The 14,985-nt window shown below is 42.6% G+C and overlaps 1 long non-coding RNA gene across 1 annotated transcript; it reads left to right on the top strand.

The window, feature by feature from the left end:
• Positions 1 to 9,900: 9,900 nt before the first annotated feature.
• On the top strand, positions 9,901 to 14,713 carry LOC128136204 (uncharacterized). Its single transcript, XR_008233285.1, has 3 exons — positions 9,901 to 10,091; positions 11,566 to 11,771; positions 14,245 to 14,713. It is a non-coding gene; the product is annotated as an uncharacterized LOC128136204 (long non-coding RNA).
• The last annotated feature ends 272 nt before the right edge of the window (positions 14,714 to 14,985 follow it).

Below are 14,985 nucleotides of genomic sequence, written 5' to 3'. Positions count from 1 at the left end.
CCTCTCTATCAAGTGACCCAGAAGAAGAATGATTTTAAATGGGGCCCTGAGCAACAACAAGCCTTTGAACAAATTAAACGGGAGATTGTTCATGCAGTAGCCCTTGGACCAGTCCGGGCAGGACAAGATGTTAAAAATGTGCTCTCTACTGCAGCTGGGGAGAATGGCCCTACCTGGAGCCTCTGGCAGAAAGCACCTGGGAAGACCCGAGGCCGACCCCTGGGGTTTTGGAGTCAAGGATATCGAGGATCCGAGGCTCGCTATACTCCAACTGAAAAAGAGATATTGGCAGCATATGAAGGAGTTCGAGCTGCCTCAGAAGTGGCTGGTACTGAAGCACAGCTCCTCTTAGCACCCCAACTGCCAGTGCTGGGCTGGATGTTCAAAGGGAGGGTCTCCTCTACACATCACGCAACTGATGCTACATGGAGTAAGTGGATTGCACTGATCACACAACGGGCTTGCATAGGAAACCCCAGTCACCCAGGAATTTTAGAAGTGATCACGGACTGGCCAGAAGGCAAAGATTTTGGAATGTCACCAGAGGAGGAGGTGACATGTGCTGAAGAGGCCCCACTGTATAATAAACTGCCAGAAAATGAGAGGCAATATGCCCTGTTCACTGACGGATCCTGTCGCATCGTGGGAAAACATCAGAGGTGGAAGGCTGCTGCATGGAGTCCTATACGACAAGTCGCAGAAACTGCTGAAGGAGAAGGTGAATCAAGTCAGTTTGCAGAGGTGAAAGCCATCCAGCTAGCATTAGACATTGCTGAAAGAGAAAAGTGGCCAGTGCTTTATCTTTATACTGACTCATGGATGGTGGCAAATGCCCTGTGGGGGTGGCTACAGCAATGGAAGCAGAGCAACTGGCAGCGCAGAGGCAAACCTGACGTGGGGAAACAGACTCCACAGTCAGTGAGATTGTAAAGTAGGTATGTTTATTCAGCGCTGGGCAGCACGGGGGGTAGTCCCACCAAAGTCATGCGCGCCTGACTCGGCAGTTCGCTTCAAATTTATACAGTCAAGTGTTACATATACATAGAGTTTCGCAATACGCCTATACATAGGCATGATCTGTCCCCGCTTCATATTGAAATTAGTTCCAAGAAGTCACAGGGCCGGTCTTGGCTGGTTTTTGGGGTCGACTGCTGCTTCTTATCAGGGACTATCTCCTGCCCCAGCCAGCCTCAACAATGCAAACCTTAAGCATCACTTCTCATCCCCTTGGGCCAACAATGCAAACGTTAAGCATCACTTCTCATCCCCTTGGGCCATGTCTACCTCTACTGAAATTTCCTTAACTTCACTATAAGCTAGATAATTATTAAACAGTTCCTATCTACATCCATATATCTACTATATCTACTCAGGTTCCTTTGGCTCCCCATTTCAAACCCATTTGGGCTGCCGCACTGTGGCAAGATATTGCTGTTCGGCTAGAGAATCTGGTTGTAAAAGTACGTCATGTAGATGCTCACGTACCCAAGAGTTGGGCCACTGAAGAACATCAAAACAACCAGCAGGCAGATCAGGCCGCCAAGATTGAAGTGGCTCAGGTGGACCTGGACTGGCAACATAAGGGTGAACTATTTATGGCTCAGTGGGCCCATGATACCTCAGGCCATCAGGGAAGAGATGCAACATATAGATGGGCTCGTGATCGAGGGGTGCACTTGACCATGGACACTATTGCACAGGTAATCCATGAATGTGAAACCTGTGCTGCAATTAAGCAAGCAGGGCATTTGAAGCCCCTGTGGTATGGAGGGCGATGGCTGAAATATAAATATGGGGAAGCCTGGCAGATTGACTATATCACACTCCCACAAACTCGCCAAGGCAAGCGCTATGTGCTCACGATGGTGGAAGCAACCACTGGATGGCTGGAAACATATTCTGTGCCCCATGCCACTGCCCAGAACACTATCCTGGGCCTTGAAAAGCAGGTCTTGTGGCGACACGGCACCCCAGAAAGAATTGAGTCAGACAACAGGAGTCACTTCCGAAACAACCTCATAGACACCTGGGCCAAAGAGCATGGCATTGAGTGGGTATATCATATCCCCTATCATGCACCAGCCTCTGGGAAAATTGAGCAATACAATGGACTGTTAAAGACTACATTGTGAGCAATGGGGGGGTGGAACTTTCAAACACTGGGATACACATTTAGCAAAAGCCACCTGGTTAGTGAACACCAGAGGACCTGCCAATCGGGGTGGCCCTGCCCAGTCAGAATTTTTACGTACTGTAGAAGGGGATAAAGTCCCTGTAGTGCGCATGAAGAATATGTTAGGGAAGACAGTCTGGGTTACTCCTGCCTCAGGCAAATGTAAACCCATTCGTGGGATTGCTTTTGCTCAAGGGCCTGGGTGCACTTGGTGGGTGATGCGAAAAGATGGGGAAGTCCGATGTGTGCCTCAAGGGGATTTGATTTTAGGTGAGAATAGCCAGAATTAAACTGTATGATATTAGTTGCTATATAACCCTGCTACTGTATGTTATCCTTACTATAATTGTTATATGCTATATCCATAGTACTACAGTAAGAATCACTTAGATCAAGCAAGAATGAACTGTGATAAATCTGAGCAAAGCACAGTAGTGGTGGAACCAGAACTGACTCCAGCATGCAACAATCCAACGGTGCACACCATCCTCCTGCTGCGTCCAATGTCACCTGCTTGTCACACCGCACTGAAGCCCAGTCCTGCTCTACCGACTGAGAGGACTTTGCACCACCCCTCCTGCCCAGAAAGACTGGTATGACAGATGGAGCCCAGAGTCGGAAACTAAATGAACTCAATGAACATTTTATGAACATGACCCATAAACTAAAAGAATGATATCTCTGTGTGTGCATATATATCTCTCTCTCTCTCTCATTTTTTATATGTCTCAAAGGGACAGAAAAGGTGGTGATGATTGACCAGGATGTATTGGAAAGTATGGGACCTGAGCATGACGTCAATGGTATAGAATAAGGGTTGGATACTGTCCTGGTTTCAGCTGGGATAGAGTTAATTGTCTTCCTAGTAGCTGGTACAGTGCTATGTTTTGAGTTCAGTATGTGAAGAATGTTGATAACACTGATGTTTTCAGTTGTTACTAAGTAGTGTTTAGTCTAAAGTCAAGGATTTTTCAGCTTCTCATGCCCAGCCAGCGAGAAAGCTGGAGGGGCACAAGAAGTTGGCACAGGACACAGCCAGGGCAGCGGACCCAAAGTGGCCAATGGGGTATTCCATACCATGTGACGTCATATCTAGTATATAAACTGGGGGGAGTGGGGGCGGGGGGAATCACCGCTCGGGGACTAGGTGGGTGTCGATCGGCGGGTGGTGAGCAATTGCACTGCGCAGCATTTGTACATTCCAATCCTTTTATCATTACTGTTGTCATTTTACTAGTGTTATCATTATTAGTTTCTTCTTTTCTGTTCTATTAACCCATTCTTATCTCAACCCATGGGTTTTACTTCTTTTCCTGTTTTTCTCCCCCATCCCACTGGGTGGGGGGGGAGTGAGTGAGCGGCTGCGTGGTGCTTAGTTGCTGGCTGGGGTTAAACCACGACAGCAGATCTTTTGCAGGGAGCAGAATGAAGGAGCGCTCTCCCATCTTTACCACAACTAACCACTCCAGCCACTCCTACTGTAAAGACAGCATTCAGTCACCCTTCTCGTAACAGCTTTGAGTGTCATTAAATCCTGTTTGTTCCCCCCCTACCTCCGAACAGCACTGTCATCCATGCTGTGCTGTGCGTCCAAAGGATATACATCATTGCTTCTGAATACCAAAGAACATTTCTGGCAAGAAAAATATTCCCTGGGCAGCGGGGCACTGGGGGAGCACTGGGATTTGAAATAGCCATATTGAGCCTGTGAATATGACATCAGATCTCTTAAGATGATGGCTGGGACACTAATAACAAGAGTACTTTGTTTCTTAATGGATCTCTGGGTTCCTTAGTGTACCCTCAGCATGAATAGTTAGGTATTAGTCCTCCCCCAACACTTTTTCCTTTTTTTTCCCTCTCTTCAGATTTGAGGTAGGCCTAGAAAAATCATCTTTGCAAAGCAGTGGCAGAATCAGGGTTACTATTCTGCCTTCCAGTTCGGGATGAGGAATGTTCAAAGTATAGCTAGCTCCTGCAGGGGCTCATCTCATCTCTTTGCATATATCAGGACGCACTTGCAGCTGTGGTGACTCAGCTAGACACAAACCCAAGGTCCTGTCCACAAAGCATCCCTTGGCATCTTGCAGAATAGTTTGTGTGTCACAACCAAATTCCTACCTAGTTTGTATTCCACCTACTAGTATCTCCCTGGCTAATATATTTGCCAGTTTTTGTGATAATTTTCTGGGTGCTGTTAATAAAGTTGTCACACATTTTGCTCCACAGCTGCACTTCAAACAAGGCAACATCTGTTTACTGTTTGTATTTCTGTTTGTAAAATTGTTTAACGAACATTTTTGAAAGATTTGTATTTTATAAATTGCTGTGCACAGGGTCTTTATTCCAGTTCTGGATATTGTGCATGATTTGTAGTAAAAATAACAGAAGTACTATGGAATATAAGATCTCTGTACATAAGAACAATATAATTCAACTGTCTATATTTCTCATGCACCACCTATCACAGATGCTGGAAATGGAAGAAACATCCTAAGTTACGCAGAGTAAGGGCTGATCCAACTGGTCTTCAGACAAAAGAACTTTTTCCACTAACTAGAGAGAAGGAGTCATTAAAAATACATCTAGAAAATATGTTTTACAAGATAAAAATACAGGTTTTTTCACACTGTCAAAAATATTTTAACTTGCTAATTGGTAATCCCATGGAAACTGCGTTGACAGATTTTCAATGAATTTTAATACATTCACCATGCACCACAACCTGAATTTTCCCATGGCTTCAAGAGTAAGTTAACTGTGGTTTGGTTCTTGGTCTAATATTGTGAACTCAGACATAAGTTATTCATACTCTCTCTTATAGAATCATAGAATATCTCAAGTTGGAAGGGACCCATAAGGATCATCAAGTCCAACTCCCTGCTCCTCGCAGGACTACCTAACACTAAACCATATGACTAAGAGCATCATCCAGATACTCCTTGAACTCTGACAGGCTTGGTGCAGTGACCACTTCCTTGGGGAGCCTGTTCCAGTGACTGACCACCCTCTCAGTGAAGAACCTTTTCCTAATGTCCAAGCTGAACTTCCCCTGACACAGCTTCATTCCATTTCCTCGTGTCCTATTGCTGGTCACCAGAGAGAGGAGATCAGCTCCTCCCCCTCTGCTGCCCCCCTTGAGGAAGTTGTAGACTGCGATGAGGTCACCCCTCAGCCTTCTCTTCTCTAAGCTGAACAAGCCAAGTGACCTCAGCTGTTCCTCATAAGTCTTGCCCTCGAGACCTTTCACCATCTTGGTCGCTCTCTTCTGGACACACTCGATAGTTTGATGTCCTTCTTATATTAAGGCACCCAAAACTGCACACAGTACTCGAGGTGGGGCTGCACCAGTGCAGTGTAGAGTGGGACAATCACCTCCCTCGACCGGCTAGCTATGCTGTGCTTGATGCACCCCAGGACACGGTTGGCCCTTTTGGCTGCCAGGGCACACTGTTGACTCATATTGCCATCAACCCAAACCCCCAGATCTCTTTCCATGGGGCTATTCTCCAGCCTCTCATCCCTCAATTTGTACGTATACCCAGGATTACCCTGTCCCAGGTGGAGAATCCGGCACTTGCTCTTGTTAAATTTCACACAGTTGGTTATTGCCCAGCTCTCTAGTCTATCCAGATCTCTCTGTAAGGCCTCTCTACCCTTGAGGGAGTCCACAGCTCCTCCTAGTTTAGTATCATCGGCAAACTTACTTAATGTACATTCGATTCCTGCGTCCAGATCATTTATAAAAACATTGAAGAGCACTGGCCCTAAAATTGAGCCTTGGGGAACCCCACTGGTGACTGGCCACCAGCCTGATGTAACCCCATTTACTATAATTCTTTGAGCCCGACCCATCAGCCAATTGCTCACCCAATGTATTTTGGACTTGTCTAGCTGTGTGCTGGACATTTTGTCCAGAAGGATACTGTGAGAGACAGTATCAAAAGCTTTGCTAAAATCCAAAAATTCCCCCATATACTGGCTTCCCTTGGTCAACTAGATGGGTGACCTTGTAATAAAAGGAAAAAAGTTGGTTAAGCAGGACTTTCCCCTCGTGAACCCGTGCTGGCTATGACCAATGACTGCATTGTCTCTCAAGTGTTTTTCAGTAACTCCCAGAATGACCTTCTCCATAATTTTACCAGGCACTGAAGTGAGACTGACAGGCCTGTAATTACCAGGGTCTTCCTTTCTTACCCTTCTTGAAAATTGGGACAACATTTGCCAATTCCCAGTTGACTGGGACCTCTCCAGACTCCCAGGACCATTGAAAAATAATGGAGAGAGGTCCCGTGATAACATAAGCCATGATTTGATATCATGGTCTGATATCATGATTTGATAGAAAACAAACCTTTTATAGAATGACCTTCATCACAAAATAGCTGTGACCTGTGTGTGTTGCTAGAGAACCAGGTGATATTTGGTGAGAACAAACCCAAATCAATATTATAGGATGAGGTTATGGGTCAGCATCTACCAATATGATATGGAGGCAGAGGAAAAAAGGCAAAGTAAATGAGCTTGCTTTCATCTAAAGTATACATCAATGTTTTTTCCCTCTGGGCAGCCTGGTGATCAATGAATATTTCAAGGAGCAAAATCAAGATGTTCATCTCCAGTCATTTTGTTAGCTACCATTTTATTTGGGCATTTAAGTTTAGATGAAACTCAGCAATGAGTCCACTGAACAAGTGACAAAGCGTTCATTCACTTCAGCAGGGCTTCATATTCCACCTTTATACACCAACAATGGTGGACATTCAGTATCTTCTAAGAATCAATGTCCTTTTGACTTGTCATCAGCTGAGCACCCAAAACTACTTTAGTCTTCATTCAAAATTGTTAACTCAGTCACTTTCCATACACGATATAAAATTTTAACATTATAAGCTTAAGTTACCACAGTTAGTTTTTTAGGCATCTAATCTAATGGCCTGAATTGAAAGGTTCATCTTCCTCAGTCCCCATTGCAATAAGCGGAGGAAAAGCAGCACTCCTGCAGATTGCTGTTCACAGCACCCCAGTTAGGTTCCTGCTCTGAACGCCATCTTGTCCTCTCCTGATGATACAGGGAGCAGACAGAGATTTCCTTCCTAACCTGGAAACCCAAGTTTGGTGTCTTTCTTAGAGAGAATGACTGTTCCCAATATTCACAGTGCGGTTTTCAAACTTAGCTTGTAATTGTTATTGTTGCGAAATCCTAATGTGATCATTATCCAATGCACATGTATGCACTGTGGATAGTAGTAAGTAATAATGCACAAGGACAGACCATTACATCATTAAGGCTGCAATGAAGATGAGATGCAGTTATTGTGGTCTGGACTAGATAAATGCTACAAATTTTAATCTGCTAGTATCTTGAAGCTGTAAAACAACCAGGCCTCAATTCTCATCCCATTAAAATAAGTCAGATTTTTGCAGTGACTTCATTAGGCCCCAGATTAGACCCAGTGTGAGCTAAAGCTTGGAGAGGTGCACAAGCAAATTTGAAAATCATGGAAATAATTGATATAAGAGGGTTTAGTGTTCATATTAAGGATATCCCATTTTTTTGAAATGTAACCTTTTAGGACAGGTTAAGTCAATTGAATGCAAATATATTATTTCAAACAAGAAGACTAGAAGCTATTCAGGGCAACTTACACATTATTACAACCCCTATGAAATGGTGAGCATGTAGCTCAAGCACACCTTGTTCCCTAGACATACCCTACGCTTACCCAAGGATGTTGCCTTATTGTGGCCCTTCATCCAAACCTGAAATACTTGCAGTCAGTCTCAGTTTACAATAACACCCACAGCTGCATTTCAGGGCTCTGCTTGGAGACTAATGGCCTATTGCTATGCCTTGGGCCATGTGTTTATCCCTGTCAGTCATTAAACCAGCAGCAATGTTCACTCCTGATCATTATTACTTAAGTCAATATCAGTCTAGTTACTAAGCAGATGAGCTCTTATCATGGTGGTTAGGATGAGATAACTGCATAGCTGCAAACAAATCAGATCATTCCCTACCAGTATCCACATTACGTATAAAAATAATTCTTCCAGGTGGTTCAAAGCAGTTGTAGGTGTGCCTAACAACTCACCTAGGCATTCTGGGATTGCATACTACTTGTCATGTCTTATTGCTTAATTATTGTTATCAGCTTCCAGAATTTCAGTAAACTCAGTGTACTGCACAATGAGGTTATACTAAGCCAGAGACACTGTATCACAAGTACAGAGAGCTATACTACTATATTGTACTGGATACACTATTACCCCAACACAGTAAACTTTTCAGTCTCTTATATTTTTTTCTAGGAAAAAAACCCAAACCTGTTTACAGTAGACTCTTCTGCAGTGTGCCTGGATCTTAAATTCTCTGAGATACTATAAACTCCTTTTGTTAATATTATGAGAGCATGCTTAAAATGTATCTGGAGAGTAGATGAGCAGACCCCTCAGGCTAGGAGACAGCAAAAGGGAAAGCAAAAGGAGAATGATCATCCTCTCATGTTATGAAATCTCACCTTCACTCATTTGCTTTTTAAATCAATGACATCAAGAGCATAAATGCTTAAGGTAAAAAAAAAAACAATTGAGCAACATTAGGAAAAAATTCCTTAAAAGCAAAATATACATGTAGGAAATTGAGCAGAAGAAAACAAATGTAAAAAAAAATCCAGAGAAGAAATACCTCTGGTTTTGCTGTTCTCTAAGAACTGAACATCTTCTGGCAGAACATGGCCAAATATGTCTTATAATTTGAAAAATTATTAATCCTTGTTATATCTACCTTTTCTCCCATGTATTTCAAACAGCTTTCCAAAGCTGAGCAAGTACTACTAAATGTAGTCTATAAATGAGAAAACAGGAGAATAATGAAGGTCAGATATGTGATTTAATATAAATACATTTATGTGACAAACATAAAATACATTGTTTCCCTTGGTAGATTGGCTCCTCTCATTCCTTCAGAATTACCTAAGCTTACTTTACTCACTAAAATAAGATTTTATTAATTTTTACTGCCATTAGAAGTAGAGAACAAATTCAGCTCTTGGAAGATGAGCTGGATTTTATTCTGGTTTATTTATCATCAAAAGAATTGTTAATTAAATTCTCAGTGCAAAATATCACTGTAGATGCATCAACCCAAAATAACCTAGCTTGTCTTTCAGTGTTTATTAGATTCTAGAGTATGTTTTCCTGCTCATGCTCAGGAAAAAAATAACAAAACAAAACAAAACCCTAAAAAAAGCTTTTAAATGGAAATTTGTCTAGAAGCCACTGGAAAACAATTCTTATGGAATGAAACATTTAGTAGTGTGGACATATATTTAGCTAACGGTCGCAAGAGCATTCCAGACGCCTTTAGAAGGCCTTGAACAGAATAAACAAGAAGACAAAAAAAGAAAGATGCCAATTAGAAGAACACAGGTGCACATTCCAAGATAAAGGGAACTTGGCACAAAGAACCACAATTCGGCAGTTTATCTTGACCAATTAGACTGAGACAAGTTTCGCGTGTTTTAGTTAATATAACCAATTGTGTCCTATGTTTATGCGCGTGTACAGTGTTAGTATAACCAATTATATCTTATGTTTATGCGCGTGTACAGCGTTGATATAACCAATCATATTTTATGTTTGTGCGCGTGTACAGTGACTTTGCAGAACATGTGACTATAAGTATGTGTGTGTTTTAACAATAAAGGGTCGTCTGCTGTCTGCTCTCAAGATTACAGGCGTCCGTCTACTTCAATCTCCTCAAATGGTGACCCCGACGTGATTGCGGGCCGAGAAAACGCTGGAATTGCTGGAAGTGCGTCCGGAGAAGACTCTAGCCGAACGATCGTCTAGCCAGCTGGACTGAGCGGACAACCTTCTCCCGGGAGATCAATCACCCTGCTCGTTTGGAAGTAAGGTGAGCGGCTAGGAGGATTAAAATGGGTGCCCAGATGTCTGTGGAAGAAGGGGCAATTGTACAAATGCTTTCGCATATCCTCTCCGAGAGAGGGATTAAGTATGATTCAAATACTTTACGTATGATGCTGAAGTGGCTTAAGGACCATGGTGCCCCCACTTCGAATGTAGAAGTCTTTAAAGTTAAAAATTGGGAAGAAATGGGAAAAGTAATTTGGGACTTTGTATCGCGTGGGGACATGAAGGCTCAGAAAATCTCCGCTACGTGGAGATTGGTGCTGGAAACGTTGAAAGCCCTTAAGGCAGAAAAGGAGGTGGCTGCTGCTGTAAAAATTTCAATTGAAGATACCCCGGAAAAAAAGAGAAGTGTGTGTGGCGAGGTGGTAAATAATTCGGACAGTGATGAGGAATTAAACACCGAGGGAGATGTCATTAATGGAGGCAACGATCAACCTTTAAGTAACCTGCCTCTCGAGCAGAGACCTATCCCCTCTGCACCTCCCTATGAGACAGATACATCCCCAGGAGAAGCTATAAAAAAGCGATGGAAGGACATAAATGATAAAATGTTAACCAAAGGTCTAAATCCTGTGGCTTTTCCAGTTACAGTCAGGCAGAATGCCCCAAACGTGTGGCAACCTTTCAATTGGGATTTAATAAAATAAGTACGGAAAACAGTAATGGCTAATGGACTGTCTGCTCCGTTTAGTCAGGTGTTATTGGAGAATATATTTTCTGGTCAAATTTTAACGGGCTTTGACTGTACACAATTGGCTACAATGATTTTAACCCCGACTCAGCGTCTATTATGGAAGGTGAAATGGGCACAATTATGTGATTTAGCGGCACTAAGAAATTTGGACCACCCAGAAGGAGATCCGAGGTATATGATCACTTCTGCACAAATGATGGGGACTGGTGACTTTGCAGATGTTAATAGGCAAGCGAGGCTACCCGTGGAAGTATTACAAGAATCAGCTTCCTTAGCTCTGAAGGCAATGGTAACCTTGCCTGAAGCTGGAAAGCCAGAACAATCATTTACAAGTATAAGGCAGGGTAATACGGAACATTATATGTCCTTTATTGATCGTCTGCGAGATGCTATTGAAAAGCAAATAGATAATGCTGATGCCAAAGAAGCATTGATAATAAAATTGGCTGTGGAAAATGCAAATGCGGACTGTAAAAAAATACTACAATCGATGCCAGGAAGAGTGACGCTAGTAGATATGATAGAGGCCTGTAACAAAGTTGGGTCTTTGGAGCATAAAACTACATTAATGGCCAATGCTTTTGCTGTAGCCATGCGAATGGATACAAAAAATGTTAAGAGATGCTATAAATGTGGACAACCGGGACATTTGCAATTTCAGTGTAAAGAAGGGTGAAACAAAGTGGAAGCTGGGCCTAATATATGCCCTCGTTGTCATAAAGGGAGACATTATGCTAACCAATGTAGATCTCGTTTCACAAAGGAAGGTGTAGCTCTGCCACCTCGAGGTACCCCATCTCCGGGAAACTACAAGAAGAGTGTGAGGAGCGGTGCGATGACCCCAACAGCTCTGAAAGGATCCCAGAACGGCGCCAAGAAGGATGTCTGGCAGAATTGCCAGCCCGAACAGCTGGAAGTGCCGGAGTGGATGTCTCAACAATAGAAACCATTCTACTATGGAACTCTCAGGTACACCGTGTGCCAGTAAACGCACAAGGACCATTAGGTAATGGGCTTAGTGCCCTGTTGTTGGGACGGTCTAGTATAACATTACAAGGAATTTTTGTGCTTCCCGGGGTGATTGATGCGGACTACACAGGTCGTATTTATGCTATGATTTGGACGCCGTCTCCACCAGTATCGATACAGGAAGGAAGCAGAATTGCACAGCTAGTCCCTTTTAAAGCAAACGTACCATGTAAGGTTAATCAACAGCGTGGCAATGCAGGGTTTGGATCTACGGGATTAGAAGCTGTCCTGGTTTCAGCTGGGATAGAGTTAACTGTCTTCCTAGTAGCTGGTACAGTGCTATGTTTTGAGTTCAGTATGCGAAGAATGTTGATAACACTGATGTCTTCAGTTGTTGCTCAGTAGTGTTTAGACTAATGTCAAGGATTTTTCAGCTTCTCATGCCCAGCCAGCGAGAAAGCTGGAGGGGCACAAGAAGTTGGCACAGGACACAGCCAGGGCAGCTGACCCAAAGTGGCCAACGGGGTATTCCATACCATGTGACGTCCCATCTAGTATAGGAACGGGGAAGTGGGGGCAGGGATTCGCCGCTCAGGGGACTGGCTGGGTGTCGGTCGGCGGGTGGTGAGCAATTGCACTGCACATCATTTGTACATTCCAATCCTTTCATTATTGCTGTTGTCATTTTATTAGTGTTATCATTATCATTATTAGTTTCTTCTTTTCTGTTCTATTAAACCGTTCTTATCTCAACCCACGAGTTTTATTTCTTTTTCCTGATTTTCTCCCCCATCCCACTGGGTGGGGGGGGAGTGAGTGAGCGGCTGCGTGGTGTTTAGTTGCTGGCTGGGGTTAAACCACGACAGAAGCTCAAATTATGTGGTCAATGGAGATCAATAAAACAAAACCTAGTATATCAGCAGAGTTACAAAATGCAAAGAACAGGCCAGAAAAAATAAAATTACAAGCATTAGTGGACACTGGAGCAGATGTAACAGTTCTGTTGTGGGAGGACTGGCCTGTTACTTGGGAGCTTTCTGAGATGGATTCGAAACTGTTCGGTGTGGGAGGATTATCAAAAACTCGACAAAGCAAATATATGATTCAATTGATTTGTCAAAATTCAGTTTCTTATATCAAACCTTATGTAACCAATATCCCTATGAACCTGATAGGCAGGGATGCATTAAGTCAAATGGGATGTGTGCTTAGTACAGGAGACAATTTTGTGGCGCGGCCATTGACGGGCGACCATGCCTAAAACTGAAATGGAAAACAGAGGAACCGATTTGGGTAGATCAATGGCCGCTGACTGAATCTAAGGTCGCCATCTTGAAACAGTTAGTACAGGAGCAATTGGAACAAGGGCACTTGGTGAATACCACAAGCCCTTGGAATACACCAGTTTTTGTCATTCCAAAAAAATCTGTGAAATGGAGACTATTGCATGATTTAAGAAAGATAAATGAAGTAATGGAAAATATGGGAGCCCTTCAATTAGGGTTACCCATGCCTACCATGATTCCACAAGGATGGAACATTTTGATTATTGATTTAAAGGATTGTTTCTTTACAATATATTTAGACCCAAAAGATGCGGAAAAATTTGCCTTTTCTATCCCCACCATAAACAAACAGGAACCCATGGAACATTATCATTGGGTAGTTCTGCCACAAGGAATGAAAAATTCTCCAACCATATGCCAATCCTATGTATCCCAAGCTCTAAAAGGGTTTAGACAACAAAATCCAGACTTGATTATTTATCACTATATGGATGATATCTTGATAGCAGGGAAAAGAGAGTTATCCGAAAAGCTCAAAGAATTGACTACACAATTGTCTGATTTTGGTTTAAAAATAGCACCAGAAAAGGTACAAAAAATGCAACCATGGAAATATTTAGGCTGGAAGATTTTAGAAAAAACTATCGTTCCACAAAAACTGGAAATTACAGACAAGATTGAAACATTGAATGATGTGCAAAAATTACTGGGGACAATCAATTGGGTTCGAACACTGTTGGGAATAGATAATGAGCTTCTGACCCCTTTATTTGAAATGTTACGAGGCAACACTACCTTAACGGCACCTCGACAATTGACTCCTCAAGGTAAACAAGCATTACAAAAGATAGCAGATATAATATCCCAGAGTCAGGCTTTTAGAATTAAAGAAAATCTTGACATTAATCTTAGCATTTTAAACCGAGAAAAACAACCCCTCGGGATCATATATCAATGGGAGGGAAGTCACAAAGACTTGTTAATAATAGAATGGATCTTTTTAGCTCACCAGGCCCGAAAAACCATATTTTCTCGAACTGAAATGATTTCAGAATTAATTATAAAGGGGAGACGTCGGATTATTGAGATTTGTGGACAAGAACCACACACAATTGTTGTTCCTTTGACTCAAGGATATTTACAATGGTGTCTACAGAATAGTCTAACTTTACAAATTGCTTTTGCAGATTTCGAAGGAAAGATAGATATTCATCTTCCTGCACACAAAATGTTTACCTTGCTACAAAATATACAACTAGAAGAAAAAGAATTGTGTGCAGAGTTACCTACTGATGGTCCTACAGTATTTACGGATGGCAGTGGAAAAACAGGAAAGGCAGTAGTAGTTTGGAAAGAAGGTCAGGTATGGAAAAATCACATTGTCACATGTGAAGGCTCCCCCCAAGTGGTGGAACTTCAAGCTGTAATAGAAGTATTTAAAAAGTGGCAGGATGTTGAGGTCAATATTATTGCTGATTCTTTATATGTGGTAGGTGTAGTAAAACGCTTGAGACGGGCTTATTTGAAAGAAATTGATAACATCACATTGTTTGAAAAATTTAAGATGTTGCTATTTCTGTTAAACCAACGGACAAAGTGTTATTATATAATGCATGTGCGAAGTCACATCAGTTTGCCTGGATGGATCACAGAAGGGAATAAACGAGCTGATTTGCTAGCTAATCCTGTATGGACTGGGCCACCCCCCAATAAACTTCTACAGGCACGCGGAGCTCATAGTTTTTTCCACCAACCAGCGAAAGTATTAGCTAAACAGTTTCAAATTTCTATAGCAGATGCCAAAGCCATCATTCAATCCTGTGCTGAGTGCCAGAAATTATCTGGGCACGGAGATGGCGCTATAAATCCTAGGGGTCTGCAATCCTTGCAATTGTGGCAGACTGATGTGACTCATGTACCAGCTTTTG

Source organism: Harpia harpyja, chromosome W (genome assembly GCF_026419915.1).
Source record: "Harpia harpyja isolate bHarHar1 chromosome W, bHarHar1 primary haplotype, whole genome shotgun sequence".
NCBI classification, from domain to species: Eukaryota; Metazoa; Chordata; class Aves; order Accipitriformes; family Accipitridae; genus Harpia; species Harpia harpyja.
Note: the sequence above shows the minus strand (reverse complement) of the source record. Positions and strands in the feature narration are given on the sequence as shown.